Here is a 22,212-nt window from a genome sequence, read left to right on the forward strand (position 1 = left end):
AATTGATTCATAGAAATTTTTTGATTATTCTTAATGTGCATGAATAATTAACTGTGATCATAAAAATTATTATAGTTTATTAGAGCAATATATAACATCAGATTAGGACACCATACTCAAGCTCATAACTTCAATTAATGGGGTCAAACTCCAACTAAGATTTCAAGGTGTATTGTAGTTGCTCGAAAGATCGTTTTTCAGGGGCTTCCGGAGGGTGTGGGCTGGAGAGGCTGTAGTCTCCCAAATTAAGAAATTTTTGTTTTTTACAAGGATATTTAAAATTTGCATTTTTTTCCAAAAAAAATAATATTTTGTGAAGAACTTTGGATTTTTGAAATTTTTTCCATAAAATATAATTTTTGGGAATAGCTATGGATTTTTTTTTTTTTCCTTTTTTCGGAAAAGGTCATTTTTTGTAGTATTGTGCCTTGAGTTGAATTTTAACACATGATTATTTTCGAATTTCAAAGAAAATTACTCGAGGAATTGCAAGGTTTACTCGTTACTCGCTTGAATACTCGTCACTCGTTTGAATACTCGTTACTCGTTTGAATACTCAAATTTCGCCTGAATACTGGTTATCGCTCGAATACTTGTTACTTGCCTGACCACTCGATACTTGTTATAACACTTTTTGCATCCTAAAAAACTCTTTCACCAAAAGTATCGTATTTTTTTATGAATTACTGAAAATTATTGTATAGTTATCTGCAAGCCTATGCATTTGAAATTGAGAATATTATATATTTACATATGAAAGGATCTTATTATAAAAAGAATACTAGTAAATCAGAAAGACTATGATACATTTAATATAAGGTACTGATGACCACACAAAATTGTTATCGTAATTTATCTTCCACAGATTAATCTAAAAATTAGTTTAACTTGCTTGAATCGTGGTCATAAGTGTAATTCAACAGCTTCTATAATCAATAACTCAATAAATTACTCTACCATGGTATAACTTATAACAAATATGTTTAAGTAGCACTGATGATTATTATTATGAATGAATATTTATTATAATATATTGAAAAATAAAAGTGTTTAGACGGCCAAGTAATTCCATGCAATATCGAGTACTCCCACCAGTCTTAAAAAAATCAAACAAAGATTATTTTTGAAACGGACCAGGATTATGTGTACACATTGCAAAAAAGTTTACATATTTCTACCTATGAAAAATATAAATTTTAAATTTTGCAAGGAAAAGAAGTACGTCTAGAAAGATTTACATGTTATAATGGACTCGAAAAAGAAAAAAAAAGAATCTCAAGTTTTGTCCAGTTCCGAGTAATACTATTTTTTATACCAGCCAAGTTTTTTTTTGTCTTTATTTATTTACTTCATAAAACTCGAGTATCAATTTACGAGGTTTGATCGTGGCACATCACTAATTTTTTGTGAATAACTATAAATGTTTTATTCAAAAATTCAATACATGAAAAAAGTTTCTAAACAAATGTAATTTTTTGTGTATAACTGTGGATTTTTGAAATTTTTATCCAAAAAAAATCAATATTTTAATTTATTTAAAAATCCAAAACCCAGCCCGCCCCAAAATATGCAGACTCCCCTTTTTTAAATGTGAAAAAGTTTTTAGAAGAGGATTAGAACATTGACAGAAAGGATAGCAGTGGTAATGAACCCATTATTAATGCAGATGACATCTGAAAAATCATTCAGATAAACCTAACCTAAGTCTATGAGCAATCATACTAAATTAGGACTTATAAAACCTAAATAATTGGGGTTTTGTGTGAAAGAAAAAAAAAGATTTTATATTTTATTGGAGTTTAACATGAAGAGTGTCTTAATTGGTGAGACATGCTATAGAGGTTGCGTGTTTGAAAAGGAACTTAGTCACAAATGGATTTAAATATTTATAGATGTTTTGGTAATAAATCATTAAGAAAAATACAGTATTTTTACTCAAACTTGTGTATTTTAAGGCTGCAAAGTTTGCAATAATTGATAGAAATGTCATTTTATATTTTCTTTAAAAAAATTCTTTTTACACATGAGTAATTAATACATTAATTAACTATTACCAAAAAGATAGGCAAAATACAAACTTAAAAAAATATATTATACACTTTTGGTATCCCAAGTTAAACAATTTAGAATTCTTTAAATGAGATGAAAATTGCAAAAAACCTTCATAATTTTTTGCAATGACGAATTTTTATTTATGACAAAATATATTTATATTAATAGTTATTCAAGTGGAAATTAAAAAATATATAGGGTTAATTAGACGTGCAAAAAAAGTAATCAATTCATACTTAAAGTCTTTTTAAAAGTTTTTGGGTTGGAAGGGGATTCATGATCAAGGTTCAGCTCATATTTTTTTAAATAAATTATTTTTTCAGTGGGTGGAACTATGTTGGATTTTTATTTGCAATTATTGCAAATGAATGAAAGAGAAAACACACACAAAAAAAGAACGTAATTATTAATTTTCTGTGCACTCAATGTATGTAGATTATTTAAAGGATATTTCTTGGAAGGAAAAAAAAACACTATCTATTAAAAAATCCCAAACATATCTTCATTTTTTGTACTGCATGGTAGTCTGCCTGTGGAAGTGATATGTTGGATAAAAGCTGCTGAGGATAATGGTGTCGAGTTTCTATTTCAACAAGAATTGATCTCCTCTCACAAGGCCCGAAAGACCCAAAACTTGTTTAAAGAAGAGAAGGTGGCATTTTGATAACTTACACTTGACCTTCTAATTCCCCTTATGTGAATCCCATGGATTACTTCTTTTCGGTAGAGTTAGAAGGGAAGGTGTATGCTAATTCAAACAACAGCATCCACTCCTTGAAGAACTGGGACAAAGTCTCCCCGGAGACGTGGTGAAGGCCTACTAATGCTTTAGGTCTCGTATCGAGCAAAAGATTGGCAAAGACAGTGGACGCATTGAATGAATTGTATATTTTGTATTATTATAAATTTCTAATACAATTTCAAACCTCTACTTCCTTCCCTCGTTGATCAGGATACAGCTAAAGGTGGTCTGGATTTACCTGAACGATCTTGTAGAGGCGAGATTCGAATTTTTTTTTCTCGGAAACACAATCAGTCGCTATATGTGGATGAGTAGTCAGGAATTTGTGTTTGCTGTCAAAAATAAGAATAAAGCTAACAAAAAAAAACTTTAAGTCTATACTATCATTTTGATAAATAAAATTAAAACTTTTCTGATTCATAAAACTGGTTTCATTGCCTTTTGAAAAAAGGAGATAATGTTGTATTACCAAGGCTCTGTAGTATCCTACTCTATTTATTTGTACGGATGTAGGATCTTAAGAAATTATATTTACAGTGTTGTGCAAAACACAGAGAGAAATATACGCATGGATACGACCAGGGGTTTTGGACTGGGATTTTGGCATAGTAAGGCAGTAGTAAGGAAGAAATCTTGAGTCTCTAACAGTGAACATCAGCTATTGCAAAGGAATGAAATAAAAATAGAGTTATACCATGAGATAAGGGGTTCACAGCATACGAATTTGTATTCAGATTAAAAAATTCCAAATATAAAATAATTACATTTGAATTTCAATGGAATTATGATATCTTTCCTGTACTAATGCTATTTTAAATGTAGAAAGTTTTCCTATTTATAACAGTAATTCATTTTCTCCCTCTGAAATCATATAGCAGGCTGCTAATATTTACAATGGTCTAAGTTACGTAATACCATAAGGTTTGATCCTTCCTTTTCCTCCATTTATGACAAAAATGACATCCCTAGTCATTTTATATCATTTTTGTCAGGTGATATCTTTGTTCCAGCATTCGTGCATCGTGGCATCTCCATGTATTGATTCACTTTACTTCAACATTAAGCTTTAAAAACGAGTAGGGAAATGCACCCATTAGCTTGCGGAGAAAAATGGTCGTAGATAAATCTTTCTTCTACGCTTATGTTGATTTTTGATATCAGTACAGATGACGTCACTTTATACTTCCTTGTCATTTCCTTTATACCGTATGGAATTTTCTTCCCTTGGCAGAGTTTACATTGTACATTCAGTGGAAAGGGTTAATTTATAGAAGCTGCGTAGTTAGTTATGGAGATAAATGTAAGTCAGGTGTCTTTTTTAGCCTGTCCGTTAATTTGTAATTGGTAGCATAAAGAACAAATTTTCTTTTCATAGCCAGTTGTCATTACTATTTAATTCCTGAGTAGTGAACATCTAAATATTTTCTATATTTAAAACCTGATGGAAGGTTCATGTGTGCTCATAAAAGACGGAGCGTAACCCTGAGAATTCGTTGTAGGGTTATAATTGTAAGTCCTTGTTGGACAACGAGTAGAATTTTGGGATTAAAATCGAAGTAATTCTAGCAAATGTCCTATTTTATATATTTTTTTCCTTCCTCTCTTGTCACAACTGATTGTAGCTGCTCTAATGAAACGTCATAAGCAATATTCTTTCTCTCCTCTAAAACATTTTTCAAATTGTTAGGGTTATCATGTTGATTTTTGCTTTCTTTTTTTTTTTAACATGCCCATTCCACACCGGATGAACACCTTTGGTTATGGAGTACTATCAACGATTCAAGAGGACAAGGAAAAAAGCAGCCACGATCACCATCTTATTTATATATTGATCACCCGGTCAATGTTTCGCAAACTTTGTTTAAAAAGTTTATTTTTTATTTCAATTATTTACAACTTCTTTCAGTTGTTCATGTTGAGTGTGATCATAGTTTGTAAGTCGTACAATTTACTAAGAACTACTGGATAGCTAAATTAGATCCTCAAAGAGGAAGTTTTTTATTTCACGAAAGACAGAAATATATTTTTCATAAATGCAACTCTAAATTACATCATAAATTGAAACAGCCGTTTAATATTATTATTTTCTTGTATTCAAGCTATCTTTTACTAATCCAGGATGGTGTTTATTACATTTCGTTCCGTCTTTGTCTCTTCTTCGTCACATTTAGTTTCGTGTTTATTTCGTAAAATAAAATAAAATATTTGTTGTTGTGAGATTAAACACTATAAAAAATGATTTTGTTTCGTCTAGTGATCGTCATGCAGAAAACATTTGTTAACAAATATATTTTGTCTAGTCATAGCTGACAAAAATAACATTTGGTTAGTGTTATTCGATTTCTCATTGATGGATAATCACTTGATCCAAATTACAAAAACAACTTGGATGAAGAAAAATATATCATAATGATTGCACTAGTAAACAATTAAAGGTTTTGCAGTTTTCCTCGGATGAATTTTCATCTCGTCATCCCTCACGGAATTTGGAATCCGAACATATCTTGAGATGGACGATCAAGTTAGAAGTATCTTCCTTCGATTCCTTCTATCTTCTTTTGGTCCTACATCTTGGAGAATATAGAAGTCCACTTCTTTCGGTCTTAATGATTGAAGAATGGCCATGTCTACTTCTATGTACTAAGATCATTCTCTCAAGAGATGTTCAGATTCTGAATTCCACGAGCGACGACGGGATGAAAATTCATCCGAGGAAAACTACCAGACCTCATACGTTAGTAGAGAGTACTCCTTCCTTACGAATGAGATAACAGGATCGAAACAATGAAGAGATCCATTCACGATCAGTAGATAATTTTTATATTTAAAATATAATTAATAATTATAAATATTTTGTTTGAATTTCTACAAAGTGAGGCATTATATTATGAATTATGATATTAGTTAATAGATATTATTATTTATTACGGGCATGACATTATGAAATAGACATTTAAGCAGTAAATAATATTATGATAATGTTGTCTATTTGCAAGTACACCCCTCATAAAAAATGGTATCCCATAATATATACAAAACCGAATAAAAGTCCTTGGAAATGCGTATTTATTTTTAATTAAACATTGAGTGTTTTTCTGAAATATATAAAAATACTTTTACATAAGTTTTATAATTCCTACATTTAGTTTAGTGATGGTGCTAAGGGTAAAAATGTCTTTGAACGATAATGGTACCGAATATTCTTTCAGAATTCAGACCATTGAGAGAAAAACGGAGTTCATTTTTGGAACTGGAGTTTCTATTTTTAGCTTCAATTTATTAATACAAAATTTATGTTCCACATTGCTAGGAGGGTTCCTATTAGGGTTAGGTTTCGGTCTGGAAATCCTGACCCGTCAGAGACCGTTATGATTTTTAGGATCTAATTCGATCCGTAAAATAAGTTTGTATTGATCGGTCTCAAGTCAGAATTCGGCTTAGGTCGGTCCATTGGAAAAAATCGTTCATATTTAAAATTCGTCATAGACCGATTTTACAACTAATTTTCAAATTGTGATCATTATAGAATGACGTCATACGAAGTTAGAACAGGAATCATACGGAATCTTTGGTCCAATACCTAAAATGGAACATCTCTAGAGTGAGATTGGTACTTATCAGACAGAGCAGTTGAAGAAAAATCATTACTAAGAATTAAATCTCTTTCCTTGTTAAATTTATTAGCTCTAAATCAATCTTTAATGGAATAACGCTTAGGCACAAAGGGGCCCTGAGGTACCCCATACTTCAGTTCTCATAACTATTGACACCTTTTCTTTATTTGACCTCCTTATAAAATTGACCTACCAGTGTTACAGAAATCGATTTTAGATCGTTTGAAAAATGGATTTAGGTTTTTTAAAGTGGATTTTATTCCACGCTAACAAAGTACCCCTTCATTTGTTCTCTTGTCTTGTTCTTTTGGTGAACACAGAAGTGCACTTATTCCAGTCTTAATGGATTAAGAATGACTCTAGGCCTTTGATATTGTCTATTTAAAAGAATGTATAAATTATATTTTAGTTTGATAGTTATAACTAATTTCTTATAGTAATAAAATATATAGTTGGACAGATTCTGAATGTAATGTGTATATAGTATATGCTCCAGAACATATCGTATACTGTTTAGATTTTCAAGACTATTCAGATATTCATAATCTATGTAAGGTTTTTGTTTAAAATAATAAAAAAACATCAATGACGGTTGATCTATAATTTGGTGTTTCATAATTTGACAAAACCGACAAAATCGCTATATAGAGTGAGACGAACAAATCAGTCTTTAAAGTGAGACGATAAATATCAGTCAACGGTCTGAGAACGCAGTCTTTGCCAAAACATCAATCTAGAAAAAATAACTTTAAGAAAATCGATGCTGGATCGAGTGTCAACAACACCAGTTCATACTAACACCAAATGGAATATTAATATTAAGAATGATTTGAATACGATTGGAATTCAATTTTATATTATATTATGTGGAGTAAGCAATTTTCTAAGATGAATAAATAATGTTCCTATGCTTCAAAAACGGTCGTTGCACAGAAGTTCACGAGGGAACATTCCACACATTTCCAAAAAAAAAACCTAGGCATTTTTTTTCTTGTCACACGAAAGAGTTGCTGTATTGAATTGATAACGTCATTAATTGCTCACATAGAAATATCATCCAATCCTTTTTTGAGAATACTATTCACATAATATGTAGTATTATATAACATTTTTTCTCTTTTGAAGTTACTTTATTTGCTGATTGCCTTTGTCATGGGCTCATAAATTAATGCCGTGCCGTGCAGGAGGCACATTGTATTTGACATTAATTTATGCCTCTACTTCTCATAATTTACATTAATTTAAAGGGAATATAAGCTAATCAACAAGAAAAAAGATAAACCAGTCGTTCTGAGAAGGGTTTCAATTACATTCGTATGTATTAGTGTTGGGTTTCGGTCCAAGAGGGTATTTATTACGGTTGGAACAAAAATGTATTTTTCTATAATTTTTTGATAGAGATTGTATAACCAAATTTGATAACTTTCATATCTTGGAACAATTTTTTTAGTCTCAATCCATGGACAAATTTTCTGGGTAGATTATATAAGTGGTTGCCTGCACGTCATATATTACCTTTCTTTCCTAAAATTGGAGACATGCAAAGCAGGAGCATCACATTTAATTTTAGTAACCTCTTAGTAATAAGAAAGTTGTAGATTATGATGATCTCCTACAACCTCATCAATTCCGAGGCCTCCCCCCACCACCCAGACATACTCCTTTAGAGTCAAACTCACAACTTCCTCCACTTATTGAAACCACCTTCTTCCATCTTCTTTCATGATCCTCCAATGAACTAATTTTCCTCCAAATATCTCAAAAAAAAAAGTCGAAATCCCTCTTGTCCTACTCAATACAATATTCTTTGCGTTGTTTTGCTTCATATGGGGAATTTATTGGCTTATTATCAAATTGGAATTCAACTTTCCGCTGTCGTAGTCTCGAATTTCGAGATAGAAAGAGAAAGTATGGCGTGTGGGCCAATTTATACAATTGTACACCCGATTTCTATTTCCATCCTTATCTTTAAGTTGTATAAATGAAATAAATAGAACACATTTAATTTCATATAACGTTATGCTTGGTCAAAATTCACAATTTTGAGAACGAACTGACGTCCGAGATAATTAATCTATAGAATCCGTCTTGCTCTATTTTTGAATGAGGCTTATCCAAGCCACACTTCTTTAAATTACAGAATTAGTTTGTTCCATTTAAAACCCAAGCGGTGTCAGACCAATATTGGATGCTCAGACCAAACCCCAACATAAGTGGCCACCCTGACAATTTGAATAATGTATCGGAAAAGAGCAGGACGTCATCATATTTAATTAGATTATCTAAGAGTAACCATGACATGAATGGAAAATATAAATATTCCCATTCCATATCTATGTATCAAAGGGATATACAGGAATTACTCTGATTTTGATCACCGATTCTACTCTGAGTCCTACAAGCACCGAATTTTATATGAGACCAATTTTTTAAAGACCGATCCAGACCGAATTTAAATTTGAGAAGACCAAACTTCTTTTAAATAACCAAATTAGTTCGGTCACAGACCGGTCTGGGATTTTCAGAGTAAAACACAAAACTAGTCCATATGTACCTACATATTGTTCATAGCCCATAAATATAAAGACAAGGCCTGAGAAAGATACAAATGCCATAAATCTGCAAATAAAATAAAAATATGCAAAGAAAAAAAGGTAGAATTAATTTTTATAACTCTATAAATTACCTTAAATGGTATTTATATCCTGTTGGGATTTTTTCCTCCGTGTTTTGAGTTTTGCACTTTTAAGGGGTACTTTTTTGCCTCCTGAATAAAAGGATGTGGAAATATAGATGGTATTTCGGAAGTAATTAAGCTGTTTTGGGTTTGAATGTCATCCGTTTTAAAATGAAAAAACGTATTTTATATCTGGGTACTACCTATCAAGTATATACAATCCTTGGGGTTTTTTACTGCGTGTCTATCTAGTATATACATTATATTTAACTAAATACAAAGGTGTGTATCCTAACTGGCATGCAAAATGAATCTACATAGTATGTACAAAGCCTACTCAAACTTTCATGATTCAAAAAATACCATTTGTGGTGCATCAACATTAAAACAATCTTGACCGAAGAGGAGAAAATTCATAATTATTTTTTACTTCACATACAGTGTGTATATTTTAAATCCAGAGCAAGTCCAACCCTCAATATCTTGGCAACCCTTCAATTAGTGTTTTTGAAAGTGTGCCCATCCAATTAAGTGGACAAAACTGTATAAGAAAAAATACAAAATCCTTTAAATATCCTCCGAATACTAAGGCCCTACGGCTAATATTGTGTCCCTCCATTGCAGGTGCACGCCAATGGAGATTATTAAGTTTATGAAGCTGCCCAAACAACAGTTTACGATGTTGCCAAGGACTTCCATGAGTCTGATGGATCGTGAACACCTGAACGTAAGACTCATGATCGTTCTGAGAACAAAAACCACTCTCCAGACTTCTTGAAAGCCAATAAATGAGAACATATCACTGTAGGTTTCCATAATCGAGACAGTCATCCCTATGTACAATGAGTTCCTTATCAAGGCCTTAGGCAGGAAAAGCGTGTCGTTAAAGGTGGAGGCGGTTGATTTGAGTGATTGACTTCGCTATGGACCCCTACATTTATGTACGAGCAAAACTAATTTGTGAATTGCAGATTGTATTTAAGAATAAAAAGAAATACAAGGTTAGACCATCACGTAATCGGGCTTGCTATATTTTTCAATGTGATGTACCGTACCGACTACCGGGCAAGACAGATGACAAATTTTGACGTCATACAGAATAACAACAGTATATTAACCCCATATAATACTAGCAATTATAGGATTAATAGTAATATTATATACTCTTTGATGTCACTATTAAAAAGCGTGGTGGAAGTCAAACATCAAAGGGAAGAGCATCATGGTCAAACCTAGTATTTCTATTAACCTTGTGAGTAATATATGTACATTATCCTTAAATTTTCCGGATTTAAATTCAAACCCAATATTTCATAAATGCATAGAATTCAAATTTGTGGGATGATTTGATACTGGGGTTGTCAGTGTTTCGGGGTTCCACCAAGATCTTGGGTTAAACATATCATCTTGGATTCTAGGGGGTTTTAGTTCAGAAAAGTAAATAATCTTGGACTTTCCGTATATAATAAGCTAATAAATAACAATTACAATGCTATTTTATTTATTTATTTGATTCAAGGGTAAATACTCGTGGGACAAGTCTGTTGCATTATATTACATACACGTTTGAAACCGTTTTAAAATGTACATATGTTTTAACTCATTACAGTCCAATTTTCCAAAACGTTAAGCGATTATTAATATACTTAAAGATCCATTCATCCTTTAAATGATTATGTTTAAATATTCATGATGAGTAAATCAAGGATGGGAACTCAAGTTCAAGTTTTAGTTAAATTGTGTCTTCTGACAAGAGTGTTGTCCGACCTTATTTACTCTGTCCAGTCCAGTCTTAAAACCTGTTTTATATGTCTTAGAACAGGTTAGTGCTTGTCATCGCTCCTTGAAATCTTTATTCAAAATGTTCATGGTTTATTAGGTCAAATAAGATACATGAGATATGTTAAGTAAAACAATTCCCTGTTGTTTTTATAATTCGATATAATACAAACATATTATATTTTTAATTAATATTAGTTATATAATTTATTATATTATATAACTGGATAATTTGTAAAAAGGAAAAACACCCCCAATGACGTCATGGGTGATCGATTTTACATTCTTCAAAGACCAACTAGTGGGACTCGTCATCTGTTCTCAATATGGCCTGAGACGACACTACCTCAGACTGGACTCGAACTTGTAAAAAAATGTTTAGTGAACAGCTCTGGAATGTAGATACACAAAACTTAACTGTACGCGTATCAGTTATTATTTTTTCATTAGGCAAATTCATTTTCGACAAATTTGTTTTGAACTATGTTACATTTTGACATTGAGTTTTTATAGAAAAGACAACTCCGTAGTGAGGTGTTTATAAAAATTAATTCAAGCTATTTCAATCATATAAAAAAATATTCATTGCTCAAATTTATTTAGGTTTGGCAAAATTTGGAGGGGGAAATTACCAGTCTTTTACGCGTATGCTAAGAGTTGGAAAAATTGAAAATACTTTTTGGAGTGAAAAGCGAGGAATTTCACGACGAATCAACTCATTATAGGCTACATGCACAGTTTTTAAAGAGGATTCGCCAATATTTCTATTTGTTTTTTGTTTTTTAAATATTATTTTTGCAGTCGTATGTTGGGTTTCTAACCGTCCGCATTTTCTGCGGTGCATAGGGGACTTTTTTTATGAATTCTTGATTTTTCCAGTTTATTTTTGAGTTTAGTCGATTTCTAGAATTTAAAAAAAGAGCGGTTGGTCTCCCTAATTAAAAACATGCAACAGGGATTTTCTGTAATAATAAAAAAATGAAGATAAAAATTCTATTTTTTTTTTATATTAAAAAAAATAATCAATAAGAATCATAATTTAAGCTTAAACTTTAATTTGTCAAAATATTTACCCTTTTCCCACTCAAATCGACACTAATATGATAATAGTAAACTAAAAAAGTTATATTCTCGCAAGTTGATGTGTCAATCTGTAGCTCGTTATTCAAAAATGGCATATATTTAGAAGAAATTTGACAGTGTCCACTATGTGAGAGACATATGTACATGTACTTTTTTACGAAATGAAATTATCAAGCAGGGAGTTTTATTATTTTGCCGCAAGATGGCACCCCTCTCTGTCGCTTTGCTTACAAGCGAATATAACTAAATCTAATTATTGATCCCTTAACAATCATTATATAATTAAATTGTAAATTTTGTAGAAGTGGAGTGACCATGGGCATTCAGGCCCTCTTTGTTGCGCGACGCTTGCATTATCATACAAATTATTAAAAACTTAACCATGAGTTTATGAATCCCGGAGTATTACTCTTCATCACTACAACCCATTGTAAATATGTACTTAATCATAATTACATTTTAGATCTACGACTTCCTAAGGTTAAAACTCCACAAAGTATCTTTTTGTCCCCTCCACATGCTTATGAACGGGGAAAAAAAAAGAAGACTCTAATAGGCAATGAAGATAGACTACTGACTTATTAATAGAGTTGTATAAAATATGACCTGGCGGTCCGTAAAAATAAAAAAAACCGAAAAATGTCATGATAAACAGGGCTGTGGAGACACTGTTTTTTGTACTTGACTTATGTGAGTTATTCTACTCCGACTCCAACTGTTATTCCAACTTTTTTTTAAATTCCATTTCATTACCAATCATTGTCTGATCCGTGTTTCTCATGTCAAAAAGTTTGGATTTTAATTCAAAGCTACGATCAATCACTAGGAAAGTGGTTCTACATTTTGTTGGTTGATCTATTATTGCACCCTTCTTGGTTTTTCTTTTAATAGTAATATAAATTTTGGGAGTATGTGTGACGTCATAAAATACTAAAACTATTTTTAACCTCTCTTTCGCTTTTAACTATTTAGAAGAATGGAACTCTGACTCCTAGTAAAAAAATCTTACTCCGCCGACTCCACAACTCTGATGGTAACCCAGACATTTTGAAGAATATTAGGGAGTAGAGGATCTTAGCATTCATGACGTTCCATTACATTAGCTGCCAACAGGTTTGAGAAGAAGCGACTGGCATCTAATGAGAGCATCAACTTGAAATACTCCGACATACATCGATCCCAAATTAGGCTGCAAGTCCAACAGGGGCTGACACTTATAACTCCTAAGCAAATCCTCAGTGTTACTCTTTCATTATTCGTTCAGAAATTACTTTAAATTTAGATGTTCTCTCTTCAAGAATGAAAGTCTAATTATAACATCTTTGAAAAATAAACACTCCTCAGATTCCCAACTAGAAAAAAATATATCGTTCAGGTCATATTTTACACAACTGCATTCTAATTGTTGTACAAACAAAACTGATCATTTAAAATACCTCTACAGTTATGTAAGCATGCAATACGTATTTGCAAATTTGAGTGACAAAAGCATAATTAAGTATGACATTTGCAACGTAAATATCAGGTCTTATCACTAATGGAAATAATCTAAACATACAAAGATACATAGTTGGTTCTTCATCAAACCTTCTGCTCCCTTGTCATGCAATAATTTACTATTTTTGTATGTAGTATTAAGTATCTGTTCTCTCTGATACCAATGTTGTATGTACGAGTATGAGGTTCATTATCTGTACATTAGGGTGGGTGGTTCTCAAATTTTGAAATCGGGGTATTGGTAAAATGTGCATTTGTTTAAAATATGAGTTCATGGGTATGTGGTACAGAGGTTCTCCTATACATATTATACATTTTTAGTATGTATTTTTGTTCATACAGGCTGCGTCGACATAATTTCCTTTTTTTACAATGCACAGAAATCATGCAATAGAAATAGTGGTGGGTTGGCGTAGTTTCATTCTAGAGGCCAGATACTAAAGCTTTCTTGGAAATACAGTTAGTCCCCATCATGCGTTGGTGTAGCGAGGAACATGCATTTGCCGTATATTATAAATATTACCAAAAAATGGATTGGCAGAATATTTAAAAAAATGAAACTAGTGGCAATTTAGCAGTTTTATTCGTGCTAATGATTGCTTGTTAATTGCTTTAATTTCGAGTATACAAAAAGCTACAGTCTCCATTCATTTTCATAGTTTGAAATTTGCAAAATGTTATTATGCTAATAAATTCACAAATAATTATATTAATGAGACAAAATTAATGTTTTCAGATCTGTCGTAATACAAGAAATCTAATTTGGTGTGCTTTATAATTGATATATATTGTAAGGATGATGCACTCACCTATTTCCTTTATCGTAAAGCCAAGATCACCCTACTTATTTATATTCATTATAATTAAGTATTAAGGTAGATTAAATTGAAATATTGTTGTTTCCCGCTCTTGATACAAAAAAAAAAAAAAAAAAATAATACAATATTTGATAGAAAATACAATGTTTTTTTTTTTTTTTTGTGTAACCTCCAAATTTTGTTCTATTAGAGCAAAGTTTAATTAATTAGTTTGATTACTATAGGTTAAAATAATAAGTCAACTTGATGGTAGGAATGCACCTTCTGACAATTATTTATCTTATTAAAGCTAAGTTTATCTGTATGAATGGATATTTGGCTTATGTGCAGTCAATTTTTAGTGTTTCTTAAATACGACTTTTTTAACTTACGAGCATGTGTAGGTAAAGATGAAGTACGTAGTTGTACTCTAGATAATTAAGTTCTCCATGGCTCATCATTCCCCCCTCTAACTGTCTTTATTTCTATTTCATTCTTGAGGAGGGAAAATATAAGTATTGGGTAACTACATACGTGTGTATGTGTTCATGAAAAACAGAAAGTAACACAGGGGACTTGTAGGTGAGTAATTTTCTTAAGGTTGGGAATTTTATATCCAGAACAAGTTTAGACCTCAATATCTTGTCAGCCCTGAAGTCTATGCTTGTAAAAGTGTGTTCATTAGATAATGCTGACGAAACTGTATAATAAAACATACGAAATATTAAGATGTTCTCCAAATACAAATCCCTTGCTGCCATTATTGTAAAACTTCGTGCCAGACGCAATCCAAAGGAGATTATTTAGTTTACGAAGGCACCCAAATCAACTGTTTACGATGTTACAAATACGTTCAAGGAGACCCATGGTTCGTAAACACATGGAAAGAAAACTAACTATCATTTCCGGATAATAAATAATAAATTAATTAATAGAATACACGATGAAAATAAATGGACATGATACCTCCTAGCTCGCCGAATCTGCACCCCTTGTGAGGGGTGTCTTGGAAATAATGACCAATAAACGTGCACATAACCTCTTTGACTCCATACGGGCTTCCATTCTCAAGGCAGGGACCAACATGAATAAGGAGTAACTCATCAAAGCATGTGCCAGGATCAGGTTGGAGGCTTTGAGTGATTGAATTAACTATGGACCCCGTCATATACGAGCAAAAGATTTATGAATTGCGGAATTAATTTTGGATGAATTGTAGTATAGATTATTTTTAAATTGCCCGGATTTAAAATCCACACACTCTATATTCATATGCGAAGTTTGTCTGCTAGTCGACGCCGTATTACTACTGATAATACCACCTACTTCCGCTATTTGAATTTAATTGAAAAAATATACAAAATATGTATAAATAAAGTTTTAACTTTATTAGTTTTTAATAAAGTACATTCAATCGTTCTAAAATTGACTATGAAATCATTTTTCATAGTCTTAAAAACTCCCAAATTCCTCCCACCATCGAATTCTAGAATTATAATTTTCGAACCACTCTATTATATATATTAATTGCTAATATCCTATACAGGTTTTGATTGCTCCTTTACTCAATCCTTCAAAAACTATAAATAGAAACATCTTTATAAAGAACAAAGGGGAAAAAACGATAGTCACTTTAAATACACAAAAGAATATATTTATTCCTTTTGTATCAATACGAAGGATTCAATTCCATTTATAGCCACCACCATCAATAAATCTCATTTCTATTAAGAGATGATAAATTTAGACGAATAAATAAGGATATTATTATTATTAAACAATTAACCATTTCTCTATAATAGAACGTTGAATAAGAAGAACACCAATGATCATGTAATGAGAAAAACTTATCGTTCGTGCAATGTTTAACGTGACGTCATCATTTTTTTGGAAGTCGGCCATGTCACTTATGGGTATAGAATGGTTAAATTTGTACAACTTTTTTTTATCAATTAAGGACTCATAAATTATATTAGGTAGAGAAAAAAGTTATTTTTTATTTCCGGCCACTTTTTTTAAAAGCTAATTACATCTTGTTCATTATTGGTCACATACGATCAAACGATAAGGCATTATAGAGGTGTCAGTGTATACTATAAATGCTTGTATGCCAGTATTGCACTTGGCGGATTCAGTCGTGAATCATCGTGCGCCGAGTATGGAAGTCTCAAAGGAAGATATTTGCCATATTTTACATTTATACAACCTGAAAGGGAAAAATGCGTCAAAGCTATCAAGAACAATTTGTGATATATACTCTTTCGGTTCGTGTTGCAGAACAGTGGTTCGAGCGACTTTCCCCATCTCTATTCTGCCCTCTACTCTGAGCAAGTCGACCGGAAATAGAGAACAAGACATCATCAAGACAATGCCAGGCCACACACAGCTTTGATGACGTGCCAGAAACTCCAGGAGCACACTTGGGAAGCTGTTATGCATCTACCCTACAGTTTAGACCAGGCACAAAATGTCTATCACCTGTTATTGTCTATGGGCAACGCAATTGGATGTAAAAATTGGGCTCATTAGAGGCCACTGAAAATGGGTTGTTTGAGTTTTTTGCCAATATGGAGAAAGGCTTCTACGAGATAGGCCTTATCAAGTACGATTCTCGTTGGCAATAAGTTATCAAACAGAACGGAGCATACTTGGCTTGAAAGAAGTGATTTTAACACTTGTTATCAAGCAAAAAATAAGAAATTACTTTTTCCCTCCAACCTACAATAATATAATTCGATATAAATATCTTATTTGTTCTATGCGAATAGTTGACTTACTATCTAGAATATGGAAATATGATTAGATAACATTCTAATAATATATGTTTAATACATATTAGAATGTAAATTAAAGCCTATAACAAGGCATTTGAGGAATACATACATTTTTGATAGAGGGCTAAGATTTAAGTACTTTTTATTTGTTGATCCCAATTTGAAAACTCGTAGTTATCCATTTTCTTTAATAATAATAATAATAAAAACTTGTTTTTTTGTTATAAATATTGTTTGCTTAGGTTCCCAAAATGGCTGACATCAACAATGCAGACGTCACATGAAAAAGCTCTATACAATGACAATGGATACAAAATATCAATAATGAGCAGCAGACAAATAACCTTAAATAAAGAAATAATAAGGTAATTGAGATCCTTAGAAAACAATATGAGCTCCATATTATGGGGATCATCACCATCTATTTGTCTGATTTGATTCAACCACTCATATTTTCTTTATTACTCTACAACAGTTGGGTTTGCTTAATTTCTTACCAGATTACATGAAATTTCTTTTATTTATTAATTGTCTTTAAAAACTAAGACTTTCTAATGCCATCCTTTATAATATATTATACAATATGTGGCGAAAGAGTAACTAACCCCCTATAGGGACTCACATGAAAAGACAAAAAAAATACACATCTTGAAGGATGTTGCTAGAATTTTTTTCTTTGTGGGTAGGTCAATTTTTTTCTTCTTTTAATTTTACAACCGACATTCCATTTTTTAACTCTAACTTTCTTTGTAATATTTATTATAGAAACAATACTAAAATCTACTTTTAAAATAAGGACCTTTTTAGAAATGACAAAACCTTTTTATGGGATTTACTAATGTTTTTTTGTGTCAATATTTCATATTAATACTTTTTATATAGATTTTTATAGTTAAAAACCATCCATCCATTATTTCAATACAAACATAAACTGTGTACAATTTTAGTTATCTTCATTAAATGACGTTTTTAAAAAGAATACTTTATTATCTTTAAAAAAATAAAGAACTTTTTAGAAAGTACCCGAAAAGAATTTGTAATTAATTTGTTTGTTTTAGTCACCATGAGTACGGTAAAAGCTACGGATCGATTTTGATCAAACTTCATACGAAGATCATTTATATATAAACCATTGTCAAGGCACTCCTTATGATTTTTTTTTTTTTTTTTTTTTTGGGGGAATGAATTTTTATTCAAATTATTTTCCCACTGACACAACATTTTTCAGGATCAATTTTCTTTGTAAAATTTTTAGCAATATTTATTGTGGAAATAGTACAAAAAATTATATGTTTTTAAATAATGACCTTCGTATGGCCTTTTTTAATGGATTTGTGTCCATTTTTCATATGATTAACTTTGTTTCAACTTTTATACTCAAAAACATTCATTTTTTTACATTTATATGAAATGAGGGAAAACAAAATTCGAGACGCCTTTCTTCATAAAATTTTTAATAGTATTTATTGAATGACTTTTTATATACATATATTGCCTAAAAAAAAGGATAATAATATCCTTTTTTTAAGAAAAAGCCAACCTTTTGTATAGCCTGTTTTAGTAAATTCGTATGAATATTTCATTCGGTGGTTTTGTATTAACTTTTATGCTTAAAAACATTTTTTCGATACCAATACAAAATGAGGGGGGGGGGGATCTAATTTAGAAGTAGCTTCTGTTGACAAAACTTCTAGTAATATTTATTGCTTATAGATATTTAAAAAGAACGCTTTATTATATTTTTAGAAAGACTCTTTTTTTAGAAAAAGCCCTAGGAAGAACTATTTAATCAATTAGTGTCCTTATGTCCTTCAAGGTCATTTTATGTATAAAAGTAAAAACCATCCTTTCTGTCTCCAAAAAAAAAATCCCCGTGCGACGGCCCTTACAATCATAAATAAATAAGACCACTTCTTTAATTTCCATTCTTGTAGATAAACGAAATCTTTGATAGCTATTTATAACTCTCATTTTGTCATGTATAGGATAATTTAAAAAAAAAAAAAGACAATGGGTGTGTGATAAGGATCAGACAAAGTGTTTAGCGGATCGGCTCAATTTATGAATCCCAGAGTAGGAGGATTTTAACAACCGCTATAAAGACTCACAGTTTTTAACCATATATACATATATATAGATGAATATAATATAAAAGGATAATCACTCTGAGAATATAACTCCAATCACCCATAAATCAATACATTGCTGTAAATCAGTTAAGTTAATAATAAAGACATAATTATTGTCAATGAAAAAATGGGGGGGAGGGGGATATACTCTATTTTATTTGTTCGTCAACAGACTGTAATGTGATATATGTACAAAAGATTCCCTATGAGGACTAAGTAAACAAAAAGTTCAACATATTCAACAAGTCGTTATTGTAACTTAAGCTTGATTGATGGTCAATTTGCTTTGACGCATATAGTAACCAAAGGAATATTCATAAGATATGCTAATCCCTCAGATCCTTACCTTTATTGGACTTTCCAACCTTTTCACATAAAATAAACAGAATTAATGGACCAAAATTAGTTTGTAGGAGTAGGCCAATAGGGTATGGACAAACTAAAAACAATATGAAAATGACAATCTGTTGTTTGGAGTATTACTTTTTAATTTATTTTCCTTGCGTCCCAAATACAATTTTGAATTTTCGAATCTTTTCCTCTACTAATAAAAGACTATTCTGTATTTATAATAAGAGTAACTCTTTATTCCTTCAATCTAAAAGGATGTCCTATTATGCAAATTAGGGAATTTCATTAAATGACTTAGAAATACAATTTGAGCATTCAGTGAGTTGATGCAATTTGATTGAATTAAGTGAAAAATCTGTTCTTTTGCATAAAAATTTTTTTGGTTGTTGTGAAAAAATATTTTATAAAGTAACATTGATTGAAGTGAAGAGCCACCTAGCGAGTAAAAAATAATTTATGAATGTATAAAATCTGTCACCGAGTGGACTGAATATAGTTATCCCTGATTCGTATACAAAAAAACAAAACACGGGTGTACTTTATACAGGGAGCATGGTATAAAATATTGCAGGCGTTTAGGTGAACTTATATTAAAAAAGAAAAAATAAAGGGGACAACTTTATACAATTCAAAAAAATGAATGTGACCATAGATGAAGTTTAGCAACAAGCTTATGAAAACATATATTTTTTTTATTTCTCAATCTGATAAAATTATTTTTTAATCATGAAAGGAGAATGTCTATGTATTTATTGAGTAGCTACGTGTGAATGTGTCCATGAAAAACGGAGTTTAACAATAAGGGTATGTACACAACTCCTAGTTCGTATCAAGCAAGGACATACGTAGGCAGAAATTTCTACAATGTCGATCTTCAATTATACTCCGAGTCCAAAAAGTAGCTTCACTTATAACTTAGTAAGAAATCCCCAGAGTTCATCTCCGTCATTCATGAGCAGATGCACACGACGTTACACTTTATACTTCGAAGTTCTCTCCTGAAGAAAGAAAAAATAATGTTAATTGCTTGGAAAATAACGATTTCCATTCGCACACTCCAAGCAGTTGAGCGTATCCAGGAGCAGCGTCTACGCCGCCAGCCAGTCCGAAACGTTGGAGAGGAAGAAGGGTTCTGTCAGAACCCAAAATGGACTCGTATGAGTTAAAGGGGTTGCCCAGGCCAAATCCCACCAAGTTTATGAGAGACCATGGAAGAGATCTTGGGATTTCACACCAGATTGTCCAGAGAGCTATCTAAAAAAGTAGGTGGAAAGACCACTTTTGACACCAGCAATGAAAAAAACTTATCCCCTCCTTTGCAAGACACATATGAAGGAGTTCTTTTGAGCTTTTTTAATGACACATTGTGCCCTCCTAGATCCATGATGCCAAGTCCCTCGACTAAACCTTTTGAGTGCATGTCGAGGAGAAAGCCTGGAGTGTCTGTCATACAAAGCCACTGTCACCGAGTACTGGGACACAATGATAGATGACTAAATCCACAGCTGGTACCAGGCCTTCCACCACCGCCTGGAAGGCATAACTGCCACTAAGGACGGCTACATTAATGATTAAGAGAGCTCAGACACACATCTATTTATGGTATAAATTTTGTTGAAGTTCTATTGTTAATTAATAGATCATAACATGTTGAAATTTAAAATTCAAAGTGTACAGTTTTTAATGGAATACACCAAAGTCAGGATTTACACCATTGGTGATTCTCAATTCTACTCTGAGTCCAACAGGAGCCTTACACTTGTACTTTACCAACAAATTCTAAGTGTTACACTCCGTCATTCATGAGGTACAAGCACTCGTGAATTTACTTTATACCGATATATATGCAGTGTTGTAAATAGTATGCATTTTTTAGTGTGCAGGCTTTGTTGCTGTTGTTGGTAAACTGAATATTTTCTAAAGTTGCTATCAATATTATTTCATTCTTCAATATATTTTATATAAGCGTCATTTCCTCGACTTAAACATAAGCTAGGAAGCTCAGATTTGTTTGGTTTTATAACTAATTCTTTATGCTTAAATATTTAGAAACATGAATTAATTTCAATCTCTCAACCTTCATTAATGTTTGAATTATTAAATATTTGGATTTCAATGGACCACTGGGTATGTCCTTTGTACGGAGTGGGACAAGTGTTTGTATCCTTCCTTCGTACAGCTAGTCATATAATATGACTAAAGGAAAGGGGTTAAAATCAATTATAATTTTAGCACAAAATTTTGAATGCAAGAGCATCTTCTAAAATAATTTTGAATTTGCTGCCAATCTATAAATTAATACTTACATGAAGGAACTTAATTTGATGACAATAAGTCTTAGAGATATCCTAAATATTTCTCAGGCATTGAGCCTTGCAATTAATTCTAAAAGAATTGTAAAAATAATTAATCTTCCCAATGTAACCGAAAGATTATATTGACAGAGGACATATATCTTTGAATGAATTGGGAGATTTTGATGTGATCAGAATATTTATTATAGATATAAGTAAAAAGAAGTTCAGAAATTTATAAACGCTTTCTTAGAGAAAATAATGGGAACATCATTAAATACACTTATAAAGGTTTTTGATGGTGATGCCTTACAAAGTTAAAACTATCTTGAAATGGCAACTTTTGTTTGATATCATATTTCTCCTAGACATTGAAAGTGCCCAAGTATTATATCACATGCAACTGTTCATATTGAGCATTTT

Source organism: Lepeophtheirus salmonis, chromosome 7, assembly GCF_016086655.4.
Source record: "Lepeophtheirus salmonis chromosome 7, UVic_Lsal_1.4, whole genome shotgun sequence".
NCBI lineage: Eukaryota > Metazoa > Arthropoda > Copepoda > Siphonostomatoida > Caligidae > Lepeophtheirus > Lepeophtheirus salmonis.